The 13,155-nt window shown below is 45.7% G+C and overlaps 1 long non-coding RNA gene across 1 annotated transcript in view; it reads left to right on the top strand.

Annotated features, from left to right (window-relative positions):
* The first annotated feature begins 9,898 nt into the window (after nt 1-9,898).
* LOC108503254 overlaps nt 9,899-13,155 on the top strand; it is a 49,267-nt gene continuing 46,010 nt past the window's right edge. Inside the window, exon 1 of the long non-coding RNA XR_001876777.1 lies at nt 9,899-10,032. This is a non-coding gene — a long non-coding RNA (uncharacterized LOC108503254). The remainder of the gene's footprint in view (nt 10,033-13,155) is intronic.

Raw genomic sequence — 13,155 nt, forward strand, 5'->3', positions numbered from 1 at the left:
TCCATCCCTGAGCACCCTTTGCCTGGGAGGTGCTGGGGCCTGTGTTGGTTCCTGCTCCCAGGATCTGTGATCTGTTTTGTTACACTTTAATGACACTGCAACAGCTTTCTGGGGCTTGTCAAAGCAGCTCCAGGGACATCCTCGGGGTGACAGCAGTGCTTTAAGCACAGAAGTGCTCTCCTCCTCTAGAGAAGGAGAGCAGAGATCTTTTCTTTCACCACCTCCCAGTCGTGGAGCACAAAGCACTTCTTAGCCCTGCACTTGTGAAAGGGTAGAAGTGGCATCTGTATCTCATTACAGGCAGAGTTGTGTTCTTTAACAGCCATGTGATGGTGGCAGCCATGGCCCCTCAGCTGGCTTGTCTGCTGCTCCACTGGCAGGCTCTGCAAGGTTCAGCCAGGTTTACTTTGTGTTCTCTAAGGGTGAGTGGTGCAAATCCTGCCCAGGATAAATGTTTTGTGTTGCCTCTGAATAATTAGGCTGCTCCAGCTGCAGAGAGGGCACTGACTGCAGCTTTCCTCATTTGTTGTAGTTCCCTGTGAAGTGCAGGTGACAATTCAAGTATTGGTGACTTCCCTGTAAGTGCTTTTGTGTGTGGGGGGGGGGATTTTGTTTTTTTCTTTTGGTTGATTTAGAATCCCAGACTGGATTGGGTTGGCAGGACCTTAAAGCTCATCCAGTGCCACCCCCTGCCATGGACAGGGACACCTCCCACTAGCCCAGGTTGCTCCAAGCCCCGTCCAACCTGGCCTTGGACACTTCCAGGGATGGGGCAGCCACAGCTTCTCTGGGAAACCTGTGCCAGGGCCTCCCCACCCTCACAGTCAGGAATTCCTTCCCAATTTTTATTTGGTGATTTGTTTTTGCTTTCCCTCATCACTGCTCTCTTCCTGTAAGCCAGCCTTGTCCCACCAAATGGAACATCCTGGCAGTTTGGTGACCCTCATTGCACCAACTCCATTGCCTTTGTTGGAACATCCTTTTCTACCTTCCCAGGCCAGGTGTGTTTGGTAACTAAACCAGACAGCAAGTTTTGAGGCAGGATCATTTTCTGCAGTATGGCGCTCTGTCAGTCATCTTGGCTATTGCAGTGATATAAAGAGGGTTCATTGCTGAGTGCCTTCTAGAAACAATAGAAACCTAATTCTTCCTACAATCAGGGTCTAAATTCAGCCTGATCCTTAGAGGGACGTCCTGTTCAAGAAGGTGGGATCACTGCAGAGGTGCTGGATGTATTTACCTGTGTCTGGGGTTTATTTTCTGTGATTCACTGCAGAACTGCAGGAGTCAGTGTGCTGAAATGAGGCAGAGGCTGTGGTTTGGCAGCCCAGGGTGGGGAACACACTGTTACACACACATTAATCCCCAGGGTTCCCATTGCCTCCAAAGACTCAAGTAGTTCATATTGCAAGGAACACATTACACAGCCTGTGCTTTAGAGTTTACAACTGCTATTAAATATTGCACATGCAGATTTAAATCAGCTGTGCATTGTTTCTCATGTTTGGGTGTGTGTTTGTGTGGCAGTATGGGTGGTAATTAAGTATTTGTTCTCTTCACTGGGAAGAGAACAGAACATAAGCATGTGTAGCAGGAGGGAGGTTTATATCAGCTAATAACAAACTCTGTGAGTGGGAGGTGAGTTAAATACTGGAATAAATAGTCACTGAATTTTATGGAATCCCTATACCTCCCTTTCCATAGTTGTTTTTTTTTGGGGGGGGGGTAAGAACATGTGGTGCTGGTGCACCTTCAGTATTGCTGGCTCTGTTTGTGTCAGTGTAAGGGAGTGGGGAAATATTTTAACTTGGTTTTTATGATTTTTCATGATGACAATTTTATGCAAATAAGCCCAGTAGAAAGTCTTATGGGAAGTGACTTAATGTTTCCCTTTTTAATACCTATCACATGATTAATAAGTATCCAGAGTGATTCTTGCACATGTGCTCTGTTTAAATAAAATGTTCTTGTGTGTTGACCTGTTTTACATGGATCCCTTTGATATTGGTATTGTCACTAATACTGGTTTTGTATGTGTTTTGTGAGCTACTGAAATGTGAGTACAAAGTGCTGCTGAAACCTGGCTTTATTCACTGACCAGGAACAACCCACCAGAAGCATCGCTTTAATTTCAAAGCTGATCTTTTCTGTTATTTAGCAGAAAATCCATGATTCCAAAAGGAAATAGATCTTTTTTTTGCTGGAGAGGATATATTCCTGTAGGCTGTGAAAGACTGAGGGACTGTACTGTGCCAATCCAATAAGAATATGGACATTTTTGATTAAATAACTTATGTTTGTTAGTGCCAATAATGGGTCAAAGTTGCCTCTGTAGCCACAGAATCCTGGAATGGTTTGGGTTGGAAGGGACCTTAAAGCCCATCCAGTGCCACCCCCTGCCATGGGCAGGGACACCTCCCACTGTCCCAGGTTGCTCCAAGCCCCATCCAACCTGGCCTTGGACACTCCCAGGGATGGGACACTTGGTAGAGTTTTCTCCCAGGAACTTTTTCAGAAGAGCTGATTGCATTTGACATTAATGCTGGCTGTTAAGACTTTAGATTTTTCCTGCCAAAGCTTCCATTTTGAACTGGTTATTTTGGGATTCAGTGAACAGTTTTCAGCTGTTGTATAAAATTGCAAATGCTTCTGATGAAACTCCATTTATGAGAAAATAAAATGAATCCTTTTGTAAGAGGTTTATAAGAAGAGATGTGCTCCTGGTCTCTGTTGTGGAAAAGGTCTGTCAAATTAAGTATGGTTTTATAACCATTTATAACCATAGTTTTTTTTTAAATCATCTTATAAAGTTAAATAAAAACCCAACACGTTGAGGAAATTATGCAAAAGGCTGCAAAGTACTCTAAAACAGAGGTTTCATTTTTCTGCTAAATCCACTACTGAGAACTTTCAAGCTGTCTATGAAAATATGCTGATATTCTTTTATAAATATCCTGTACCACTTTATAAATATTTTATGAAAAATATTAACACTTTGCTTCAAAGGAAAGCTTTTGAGTGTTTTAGGCACATCAGAATTGCTTTTTCCCAGTCCTCCTACACTGTATAATTTCTCCCTCTTGGTTTTGTCCTTATGTAGAGTGTTCCTGATGGAACAAAGGTATCCTATTTCTCAAAGAAACCAGCTAAAGCTGAGGACAGAGTCACAGAATTGTTAAGGTTGGAGAAGACCTTTAAGGTCAGCAAGACCAATCCCCAGTGCAGCAGCAGCACCATGTCCACCACTGACCCTTGTCCCCAGGTGCCACATCCACGTTGTGTGAACACTCCCAGGGCTGGGGGCTCCACCACTGCCCTGTGCAACCTGTGCCAGTGCTTTACAGACCTTTCCATGACACTTTTCCCCAGAGATTTAATCTAAACCTCCCCTGGTGCAATTTGAGGCCATTTCTGCTCGTCCTTGCTGTGTTTCCTGTATTGCTGTATCAAGGCCTGAAGGGCTATTCTGGAATGATGAGGGAAGGTGTTATTTGGGAAGTGTGGTCAGACAGCACATGCTGTTCCTGAAGAGCAAGAGGTCTTGGTGTGGGCTGGCTATAGTTTCTCCATGTGGAGCAGTATGTGCCTAATCCACTGGTCTCTTTTAGTTTAAGGTCAATCCTCTGCCCCCAACAGGAGAAAAAAAAGGGTAAAAACCTGTTTTAAAGCTTTCCAGCCTGGGAGGTGAGTGGGGAGAGGGCTGTGTTGGTGGCCCCCGTGGGAAGCAGGACAGGGAGGGGGATGAGGGATCCCAGCACAGGTTTCCTGCATCTTTGCCAGCCCCATCCCTGCTCTTACTCCCTTTCTTGAGGGAAAGGAAAGAAGAAAAGCAGAGCTGTTGGTTGGTTCTTCTTTTAAAACCTCTTAAAAAAAGAGTCACAAAGAAAGGCAGTTTTATTGAGTGTCTTACTTATTCTCAGAAAGGAACACATCTCCCGGGGAGACTCTTCCTCAGCTGTTCAGTTACAGATACAATATCCTGTTCTCCTTCTGATCTGGGGGCTCTAAGGACACTAAATTGTGTCTCTGTCACTGATTCCAGAGATGTTTGAGGAACTCTTGCTTAAATCCAGACAGGCCAAGCACTGCTCTGTTCCCTTTGCTGAAAATTCAGTGCCTTGTGGTCTCTCCAGCACGGCTGTCGGTGTAACTTGTCTGTTGGAATCTGGAGAACAAGGTTCATGTTCCTGTTCCCCCAGATCTGCTGTGTTGCCCTGTGCCTGCTCACAGGTCTGGAGAGAGTCTCCTGTTCAGTTCAGGGGCTTTCAATCCCTCCCTGGTTAGGCAGCAGTGATGCTTTAGATGTAACACAAGAAGTGAGTCTGCAGAAGGACATGAATGAGCCTGCAGGGCTTTTGGTATTTTTTTTAACCACCACCACATTTGCCACTAAATCATGTCCTCAGGTGTCATGTCCACATGTTTTTGGAATACTGCCAGGGATGGTGACTCCACCACTGCCCTGGGCAGCCCGTTCCAAAGCTTTACAACCCTTTTCATGAAAAAATCCCCCTAATCACCAACCTAGTCCTCCTGTAGTGCAACTTGAGGTCACTTCCTCTTCTCCTATCACTTGTTACCTGGGAGAAGAGATCCACCCCCACCTGGCTCCAGCCTCTATTCAGGGACCTATAGAGAGTGAGAAGGTCTCTCCTCAGTCTCTTCTCCAGGCTAAACAAGCCCAACCTGAATGTCACATCCTCCTGTGTTTTGTGCCTTCACCTACCTCTCAAATATGTATTAACAGTTATTTGATTGAAAATAAACCATTATTTGGAAATTGCCCACTAAAAACTTAAAGGTGTGAAGCTGATCTTGGTGGTAAATACTTCTCCTTCCATGTGTCTTAGATGGAGAAATGTAAGTGCACATTAAAACCACTGATCCTTTTGGAAACTATTGTGCAACTGAGACTTCAAATCTCAAAGGAGTATAATAACCAACAGTGAGAAAATTAATTCAACACAGAATATAGTACCCACCCTAAATAAGGATGTCTCTGCATTTAGAGCTGTGAAGCTGGCACCTGAAACATAAATTAGGCACTTACAGGCATGTCGTTAGTTTTGTTTTTTTTGTTTTTTTTTTTTTTTTTTTTTCCAGCTAATGTAGCTCAGGAATTAGATTTGTCAGTAGGTCTTTTCTAGATAAATAGAAATCAGAAGTTGCAGCCACAAAGAATAATTTCATGAGTTGTCCTTTTTTTTTCCATCTGAAGAACTTGAAACCACTTCTAGTCTGTGAAATGTCCCCAGTTAATTGCTGCTACAGTGTTGAGCTCCGAGGAGATGAGCTGCTCTGGCAGGTTCTTTGTGATCTCTATTTATTGCTGTGTTTTGAACACACTTACTGGGACACATTTTATTACTGCCTATTGATGGGGAGGTAAGAGGTCTGTGCTTCTCAGAAGTGGTTGTATTGGTTCACTGCAGGCACTAAACTGTCAGGCAGAGGTGAGCAATAAAGGCTGAAAAGCCTTCCATGGCTCTGCAGACCCCTGTTGTATTAATGACAGCGAGACCTTCCTGTGGCAAAGTGGTTTTTGTGATGATGACCAGCATGAGGCAGGAGCTCATTGATTCCTGGGATCGATTGCCTCGGGAGTCAGGGAAGCATCTCGTGCTCCCACGTGTGAGTGAGTCCCTGGGTTGGGGACGTTCCTCCCACACAGCAAGTGCAATAGTCTGGGTTTGCTCTCTGGCCCTCTCCTCTCCATCAGGATGGGAAATGCTCTGCCTGGCTGAGGTGTCAGGAGAGGAGCTGCTGCACTGAACCACCCCCCCTGCAGTGCTGAGGGATCGATGGAGCTGTGACACTCAGGGGTCAGCAGCACCCCCTGTGCTCACTCACCCCTTGAGCTGTGCTGGGTGATTTTTCTCCTTGTGATATCTTGTGCTGCCTCATTTCTGTCTCGAGGTTTTTCGCTTTTTATCTGGATCAGTGATTGAAGGGACAGCCCCCATGTCTGACCTGACACACCCTGTAAAGGAGACTGTGCAGGCACAGCAGGATAAGCTGAGGTTATGTGTCTAAAACTGAGCAATGTGTAAGAAATCAGGTCTCCCACGTGGGATTTATCCTGTGCTGTCATTTCCCCTCTGTGTGTGCCTCCTCCTGGTTGTTTTCAATGACTCCATTGTCTGCTCCCCCCTTGGTTTCTGTGAGGTCTGTGAGCACTGAACATCCCTCACTGGTGGGTATTCCCCTCCTCAGCTGGATGCTGGAAATTTTCCTCTTCATGCAGCTCAGTTTACCAGCTGACACTGATGTGAAGTTATGCTGGGGGTTTGCTCTGTGCAGGATCAGCCACCTGCAGTAAAAGCACGGGTGTATTTTCTCACCAACCTTGAGACATGGTTGGCAGAAGAGCTCAGTGCCAGTGGAAATGTGAGTGTGGCTGTGGAGTCTGACACTGGAGCCAAGGGAATAGCTTGGGCTGCCCTGCTGGTCATGGCAATTGCCTTTGGCTCTGAGGGGGAGTTTGGAAAGACCCCAGGAACTGCTTCTGGCTCTTACCCTTGGCACAGCCCCTCCCAGGAGCAGATGCTGCTCCTGGTGCCCAGTTAAAGCCTTGGCAATGGGTGAGACTTCAGTGCCATCTCTCCTGGTGACCAGACAGGGTTTGTTTGGAGCCTCTTGTGAAAGGGTGTTGGTTGAGTCCCCTGATAAAATATAGAGACAGGCAGGTCTCCTCTGTCTCTGTTCATCCTGGGGCATAAAGGAATCAGGGGAAGGAGGGTAATAGAAGTGCCAAAGAACGTGGTGTGATTGCCAGCCCATGCCCTGGGGAGGCTGGAGGAGACACAGCAGGTCACAGGAGCTGGGCTTCAGCAGAGAGCACGGAATAATTGTCTGGAGATAAGAAAAGAGCTGTCTCGAGACGAGGCAGGGCTATTCAAGCACTCATGCCAATAAGTGTCTGCATTACACCCTGATTGCCAGGAAAATAACAGGAGTTCATTCGAGTCTTCTTGTGTCATTCGATGTTCTGTTTGAGTTCCTGAGAGTAGAAGAAGCAATACCCTAAATAACATTACTGTGTGTGTGTGTGTATATATATATATATATCTTAGTATTATCTTAGTGTACTTATATACACTGAGAAACAAGATTTTCCCAAGAGTTTGGCCTCTTTTGTAGCAAAGTTTGGCAATGTACGCTGGGTTTCAGTTTTTTTTAGATAAATAAACTTAGTTTACTGCACTGTGAGTTTCTGATGCACAGCCTCACTGGACATGAAGTGCTGTCTGCTCTTTTTTTCTCACCTTGCCCTTTCCTCCCTTCCCATGGCTGTGCTTCCCCCTCACCCCAAAGCCCAGCCACCCCTTCTTTGTTTAAGCCTTTCTCTTCCTGCTGCTGCTCTGTAGGAGAACTTATACCTGACACGTTCCTGCTGCTCATAATGAGCTTTCACTCCAGTGGCTGATCAATAGCAGAACCCAGCAGGTCTGTCTCTCTTGCTTGTTTTCTCTATCTTGAATCTGCCAAGACAGATTAGACTATTGCCAAGGTCACTGGAGATGCTGCGAGTGAATGAAAACATATCTCGTCGACTTTTTTAGGACAGACTGCAAAAAGGCAAGAGTGGAGCTAAAACTGAGTGTACAGTGACAGATTAAATCTGCATCAAGGTCACAGAGGGGATTCCTGAGTGACCCTTTGATGGAAGATCCACGTGCCCTGTCAGGGGAGGTTGTTCCACTGCAGGCTCAGGCAGTGTCCTGGCAGGGCAGGGATGGGAAGGAACAGACAAGAAACTCAGGAGTTGCAGGGAGAGAGGGACTTGGGTGCTGCTCTCCTGAAATCCAGAAGAGATTTACCTGTTTCTCTGGTGGCAGAGGTGGAGTCACAGGTCAGAGAGCAGCCTCGTGCCCGTGGCATCCTCTGGCTGATCCAGCTGGAGCAGCTCTGGTGCTGTGGGTGCCAAGTGCTGGAGCCACAGGCACGGGGCTGATGTGCTCCAGGAGCCTCCTGGGAACTGGGCTCTTGTGCAGCTGAGGTGTAACTGCTCCTCAGAAATGAAGAAAATTTATTGAAAATAAAAGCATGAGTCAGTTTAAGGAGAAGTTTTTGTATTGGCAGTGGCTGAAATTCCAGAGAGGGAAGGTTTCTAGTGAAAGGAAATATATTTTATGAGTCTGACTGCTGGAACAGAGACAACTTATTCATGGCTTGAGTGTCTGAGATCTTGTCCCTCTTCCCTCCCCACTCCCAGTTCCAGCAATTGATCTAATAAAATATACTGTCTGTATAAGTCTCCCAGCCTCAGATCATCATGTCTGTCTCAGCACAGCTAATAAAATAACAGAGTTCCCTAATATTGTTACTTCATTTAATGGATCCTCATGGCCACTCAGAACAGTGCTGGCCTTAGACCACAGTGCCCGCGTATGTTTAGGAGTCTTCCAGTAGCAAAGTCTGAGTTGTGGGTTTACCTGGTTTTGCAAATAAAACTGAAAGAATTGCTTCCATAAAAATGAAAAAACAAGCCCCTCTTTACTGGTGTTCACTCCTAGATCTGGGCTTCAGACTTCCCTTGAATTTGAAGCTGTTTGATCTGTAGAGATGAAACTCCCTTTCTCTGCACTGAGATGAAATAGAGCTGTGCCCAAGCTATAATTCTGCTTTTATACTTGCTAGATTTGTGGTTTTGTTTAATTTCAGCCGGGTTATTCCTGGGCTTTTAAGTAGCAGTGTGCACTTAATTGCTGTCTTGGCCTGGAACCAAAGCGGGCAGAAAACAGTGATGAAAGTAACAGGAGTCCTGGAGATTTTGCAAGGCATTTAGAGATAATGGGATGCTTCTGATTTCCTCTGCTGCACCAAGTCCATGAGGAGGAGGCCAGAGTGTCAGTGGCATTAGTGGATGAAGGAAGTCCTGTTAATTAGTTGAACTGTAAGAGAGAATCTCATAATTATCTGTGAGAGAAGCCCCAATAGATAATTACAAACTGCCACAACTTTCACTCTGCTGCACTTGTTCTTGGTGTGACCCAAAACCTTCAAAGCCTGCAAGATTTAAACCCCATTTGAGTAGTCTGACTCTGTACTGCCTGAACTGTTGGCTGAAACAAGGCAAGTGGAACAGACTGTGGCTTTGAGAGTGTCTGTACTTGTCTTACAGCTCTATCTTTGTTTCTAATTGAATTTTTGAGATGCTGATCACAAGTCATAGGATAAAGCCAGACTAAAGCTCCAGTCAGATGAAAATGGAACAGCTTTTGGGTTTGAAACACGGGATGTTCTCCTTCCCAAAGCTGATCAAGTCAATGGCTTCAATCTGCCAACCTTCACACCCACGTCTGGTGCACCAGGGGCTCAACCATCAGAGGTCCCTGAGTGTGTCTTCAAGCTGCTGAAACTGTTTTGCTCAGAGGTCACTGATAACTTTCCAGCAGTGCAACTTCTTGCCCAGTTGCCTCTTCCCTCTCTCCCTGCTTTTGCCTCCAAGCCACTGGAGATTTTGATTCTGAATTTCAAGCCCAGTTTGGCATGGAGTGAGATCAGTGCCAGAAGTTGGAGGGGGGGAGGTGCTGCTTGTCTTTCTCCTCCCTCATCTGAGAGACCAGATTTACTGTAGAGTAACAGCTTCTCATGGCTCTGCCAGAAGGATCTCACTGAAATCAGTTTGATAATTTGAGAGAATGTTTTCTGTCTTCAAAACAGTGTTTTGAGTAAATTCTTTCCTACTGTAACATATGATTTTTGGCAATACAAAGATTTGATGCAGGATTATCCTGTGGTTAAAACCTTGGCTGGAGGCTGAGAAGAAAACAGTGTTCACAAAGGGGTTTTGTTTGACTTTGGCTGTACCTTTAGACTTGTTGCTAAACCACCTGTCTGTGACATGGGAGATGATTCTACTTGCCTTGGTAGCCTTCTAAAAGATTCTGTGCTCAGTGCTGGGAAATGCAGCTCCTGGGGCGATGCCTTGGCAGGGACACAGAGGAGCCCTGTTGGACAGTCAGCAGAGAGGGCTCGTGCTCCCTTCTCCCTCCAGTGATCCTCGGCTGCAAACTAACCAGGCATCAGGTAGACAGGCTGGTTATCCTTAGTTCACTAATTTGTCATGTTGCATTGCACAGAATTAAATCAGTTTAAGATGTAATGGGATGAGATGCACTAAACTTCAGATCTGTTAATGTAATATGGCAGCATGTTTGAATGCATTTGTTTTGCTTCATGTAACCACAATTGAGTCTGACAGTGGTGTATCTGGTGCAGAGGCTGGGACAGGACAATCACAGACCACTCTGTCAGGGAACTATGCTTGAATGAGCCTTGGCATCATCTATAATTATGTGCTAAAAGTAAATCTAAATTTGTCTCTTAGTGCTTGAGGTGAAAAATTGTGAAGTCCAACTTGAGTATCACCTTTTTCTCATTTTCTCTTTTTAGCAACAAAAACTGTTGGTTTAATTTAATTGAGATTGCCCAGAGAAGCTGCGGCTGCCCCATCCCTGGAAGTGTCCAAGGCCAGGTTGGACGGGGCTTGGAGCAACCTGGGCTGGTGGAAGGTGTCCCTGCCCAGGGCAGGGGGTGGAAAGAGATGAACTTTAAGGTCCCTTCCCACCCAAACCATTCCATGATTCTATAATTTAATATAGTTTCCTATCACTACTGTTGAAACCTTGGGGCAGGAAGGAGTTGGAGATGCCTTCAGTGCTTCCTATGGTGATTCCTCTGTTTTCTATTGTCTGTGCTTTGTTTGATGTTCTGAATGTGTTTCAAATGGATATCTCTGGTACAAGGGGAATAAACATGGCCCTACATAAACCTTTATCAGTATTTTGACAGGTGTGCAGCAGTGCTGTGAATTAGTTTGGATAACTGCTCTCAGGCAGCTGTGACTCCTGGGGTGGTCCTGAGCAGGGCTGAGGGCTGGACTCCATGACCCTTGAGGGTCCCTTCCAGCTCAGCCTATTCTGTCTGAATATTGGGGTCTGCAGAAAAACCCCTCTGTTGTCTTTGGGAAGAGAAGAGCAGGAAATGTGTTAAATCCTGTTCTGCAGTTTCCTGGCTGAAGATGTCACTTGAAGGAGTTCCTCGTGGTGTCTGTGAGGGTGACAAGTTCTGAAGTGTGAGCAGAGGGAGGCTGGGGGGGTTGTGCTGCTGGTTCAGCTCTCTGGGTTCACTTCTGCTCCCAAAGCGGGACCAGACACCCGCCCAAGGAAGGGACAGCCCTGGAATCACCTCCCAGGCCCTGCAGGGAGGGCTGATGGCACAAACAAGGCTCATATTCAGCTTCTGTTTTTTCCTTTGCCATTTGCCCAGCCGAGACGTTCTGAGCTCTGTTAGCTCTCTGGAGATTAATTGAGTACTGTAAACATTGAATTTACCTCTGAATCACAAAAGTCAGATTATTTAGACCTTGAGGAGGAGATGGGAGCTGTTTGAATACTTGATTAGCTTGGTCACAAAAACCTTGGGATCTTTGCAGATGGAAAAATGGTTTGAGTAATGGAAAATGTTTGCCTTTTCTCTTATGACTGTGTTACAGAGCTGTTTGATATGGTTTTATTTTAAGTGGAGGCAGTGATTTCTTCCTCTTCGTGACCTTGTGTTATGGATTGGTTTTTTTTAATTTATCTTTTATATCTCATATAATTGAATTTCCAGTATCTTTTCCAGGGCAATTTAATACTAACAATTTAAGAATGTGTTGCCTCCTTATGAATGTCGGGAATCTTTCTTACACAACCAGACTGAAGGTCTCTAAAGGAGCTCAGACAGTTCAGAACTCCCAGTTTCTGTTTGGCCAAGGACAGCTCACAAGGGCTACCTGAGAGAGAAGGCAAACTCTGGGAGCCTGATGGGTGGGAGATAATGGAGGGAATTCACACTTAATTCTTCAATGATGTGACTTGGTTTGCATGTGTTGCATGATTGTCCAGAGAGAATCCTCCCCTGGGCACTGCCTGAGCTGGGCACTGAGCTGGGTTTGCTGCTCTCAGGAGAGTCCTCACTGGGGTGAGGAGAGCGAGGGGGGGCTCAGGGGAGAACGAACCCATTTCTGAGCTGAACTACGCTGGGCACGTGAAGTGCTGACTGTAAGATCATCTGTAATGATCTGTGTGATAATTGACTGACAGTGCTGATTGTAAGATCACCTGTGGTGATCTGTGTGATAATTAACCGATGGGGAGGTGATTTCTACAGGGGTGTGACTCTCCCGGCCGGGTTCTGGGCACGGAGGGAGGCAGGAGGGACAGGTCTCTGTGTTCATGTGCCTGCAGCAGCTCAGGGCTCTCACCCTCACCAGGCACCCTGGCAATCTTCTGTGATGGGATATTGATCTTGGTCTTGTCCCTTGCAATGGATTCTGGAATGAGTTGCTATAAAACAAGCACGTGCTTAGTTTTTTAGGAGAGTTTTCTACCCCCGAGTTTCTTTTTACATGGAACTCGCTTAAGCTCGTCTGTGACAAACATGGTATTTTCCTTCTGCAGAGCTTTGAATGTTTATGGATCTGTAGGAAGATTTAAGTATCTCTGAGTGAGAGTAATCGGGTGGAAATACAAATGGAAGCTGAGGCTGGAGGCAAACTGTGAGAACTGGGACCTGTTGCAGACTTTAGTAGCTATTTATTGAACTGCTGATTTAATTAGAGCAAAACCACTGGTGGTTGAATAATTAAGAATTTTCTTTGTTTGTGGCAGATTTGCTGTCTCTCACTGATCCATTGACTTTAAATTGGAGCATCCAAAACTCTGGAAGGATTTGGGCACCTTCGGTTCTCCTGGAAAATGGCAGGAAAATCTGCAGCCTGTAGAACACACTGTGCCCTACAGCAAGGACTGTGTCCTTTTGGAAGGGAGGTGGTGGAGATCCAGCATGGTTACACCTTAATAGCTGGCTCAGAACCTTCCACCTGTGTTCTCTGGCACGTGGTAGTTACAGAAATCAGAGCATCTGACCAACAGGTTCAGTGTTGTTCCTGGATTCCCTGCTCAGAACAACACCAGTGTTCTCAGTTTCCCCTTTCACATCCATTTTCTTTAGGGCAGGTCATGCCTTCCCTATCCCTGTGTGACAGAGAAGAGCAAAGCAGTGCAGTGCCCACAGAGCCTGCCCAGGCTTTAATATCTCTGAGAACTGAAGAATCTTGTCCTTTATGCCTTAATATAAAATAATGTCATATAAAAATGGGGAGAA

Source organism: Lepidothrix coronata, unplaced genomic scaffold (assembly GCF_001604755.1).
Source record: "Lepidothrix coronata isolate B3197 unplaced genomic scaffold, Lepidothrix_coronata-1.0 Scaffold134, whole genome shotgun sequence".
Classification (NCBI taxonomy): domain Eukaryota; kingdom Metazoa; phylum Chordata; class Aves; order Passeriformes; family Pipridae; genus Lepidothrix; species Lepidothrix coronata.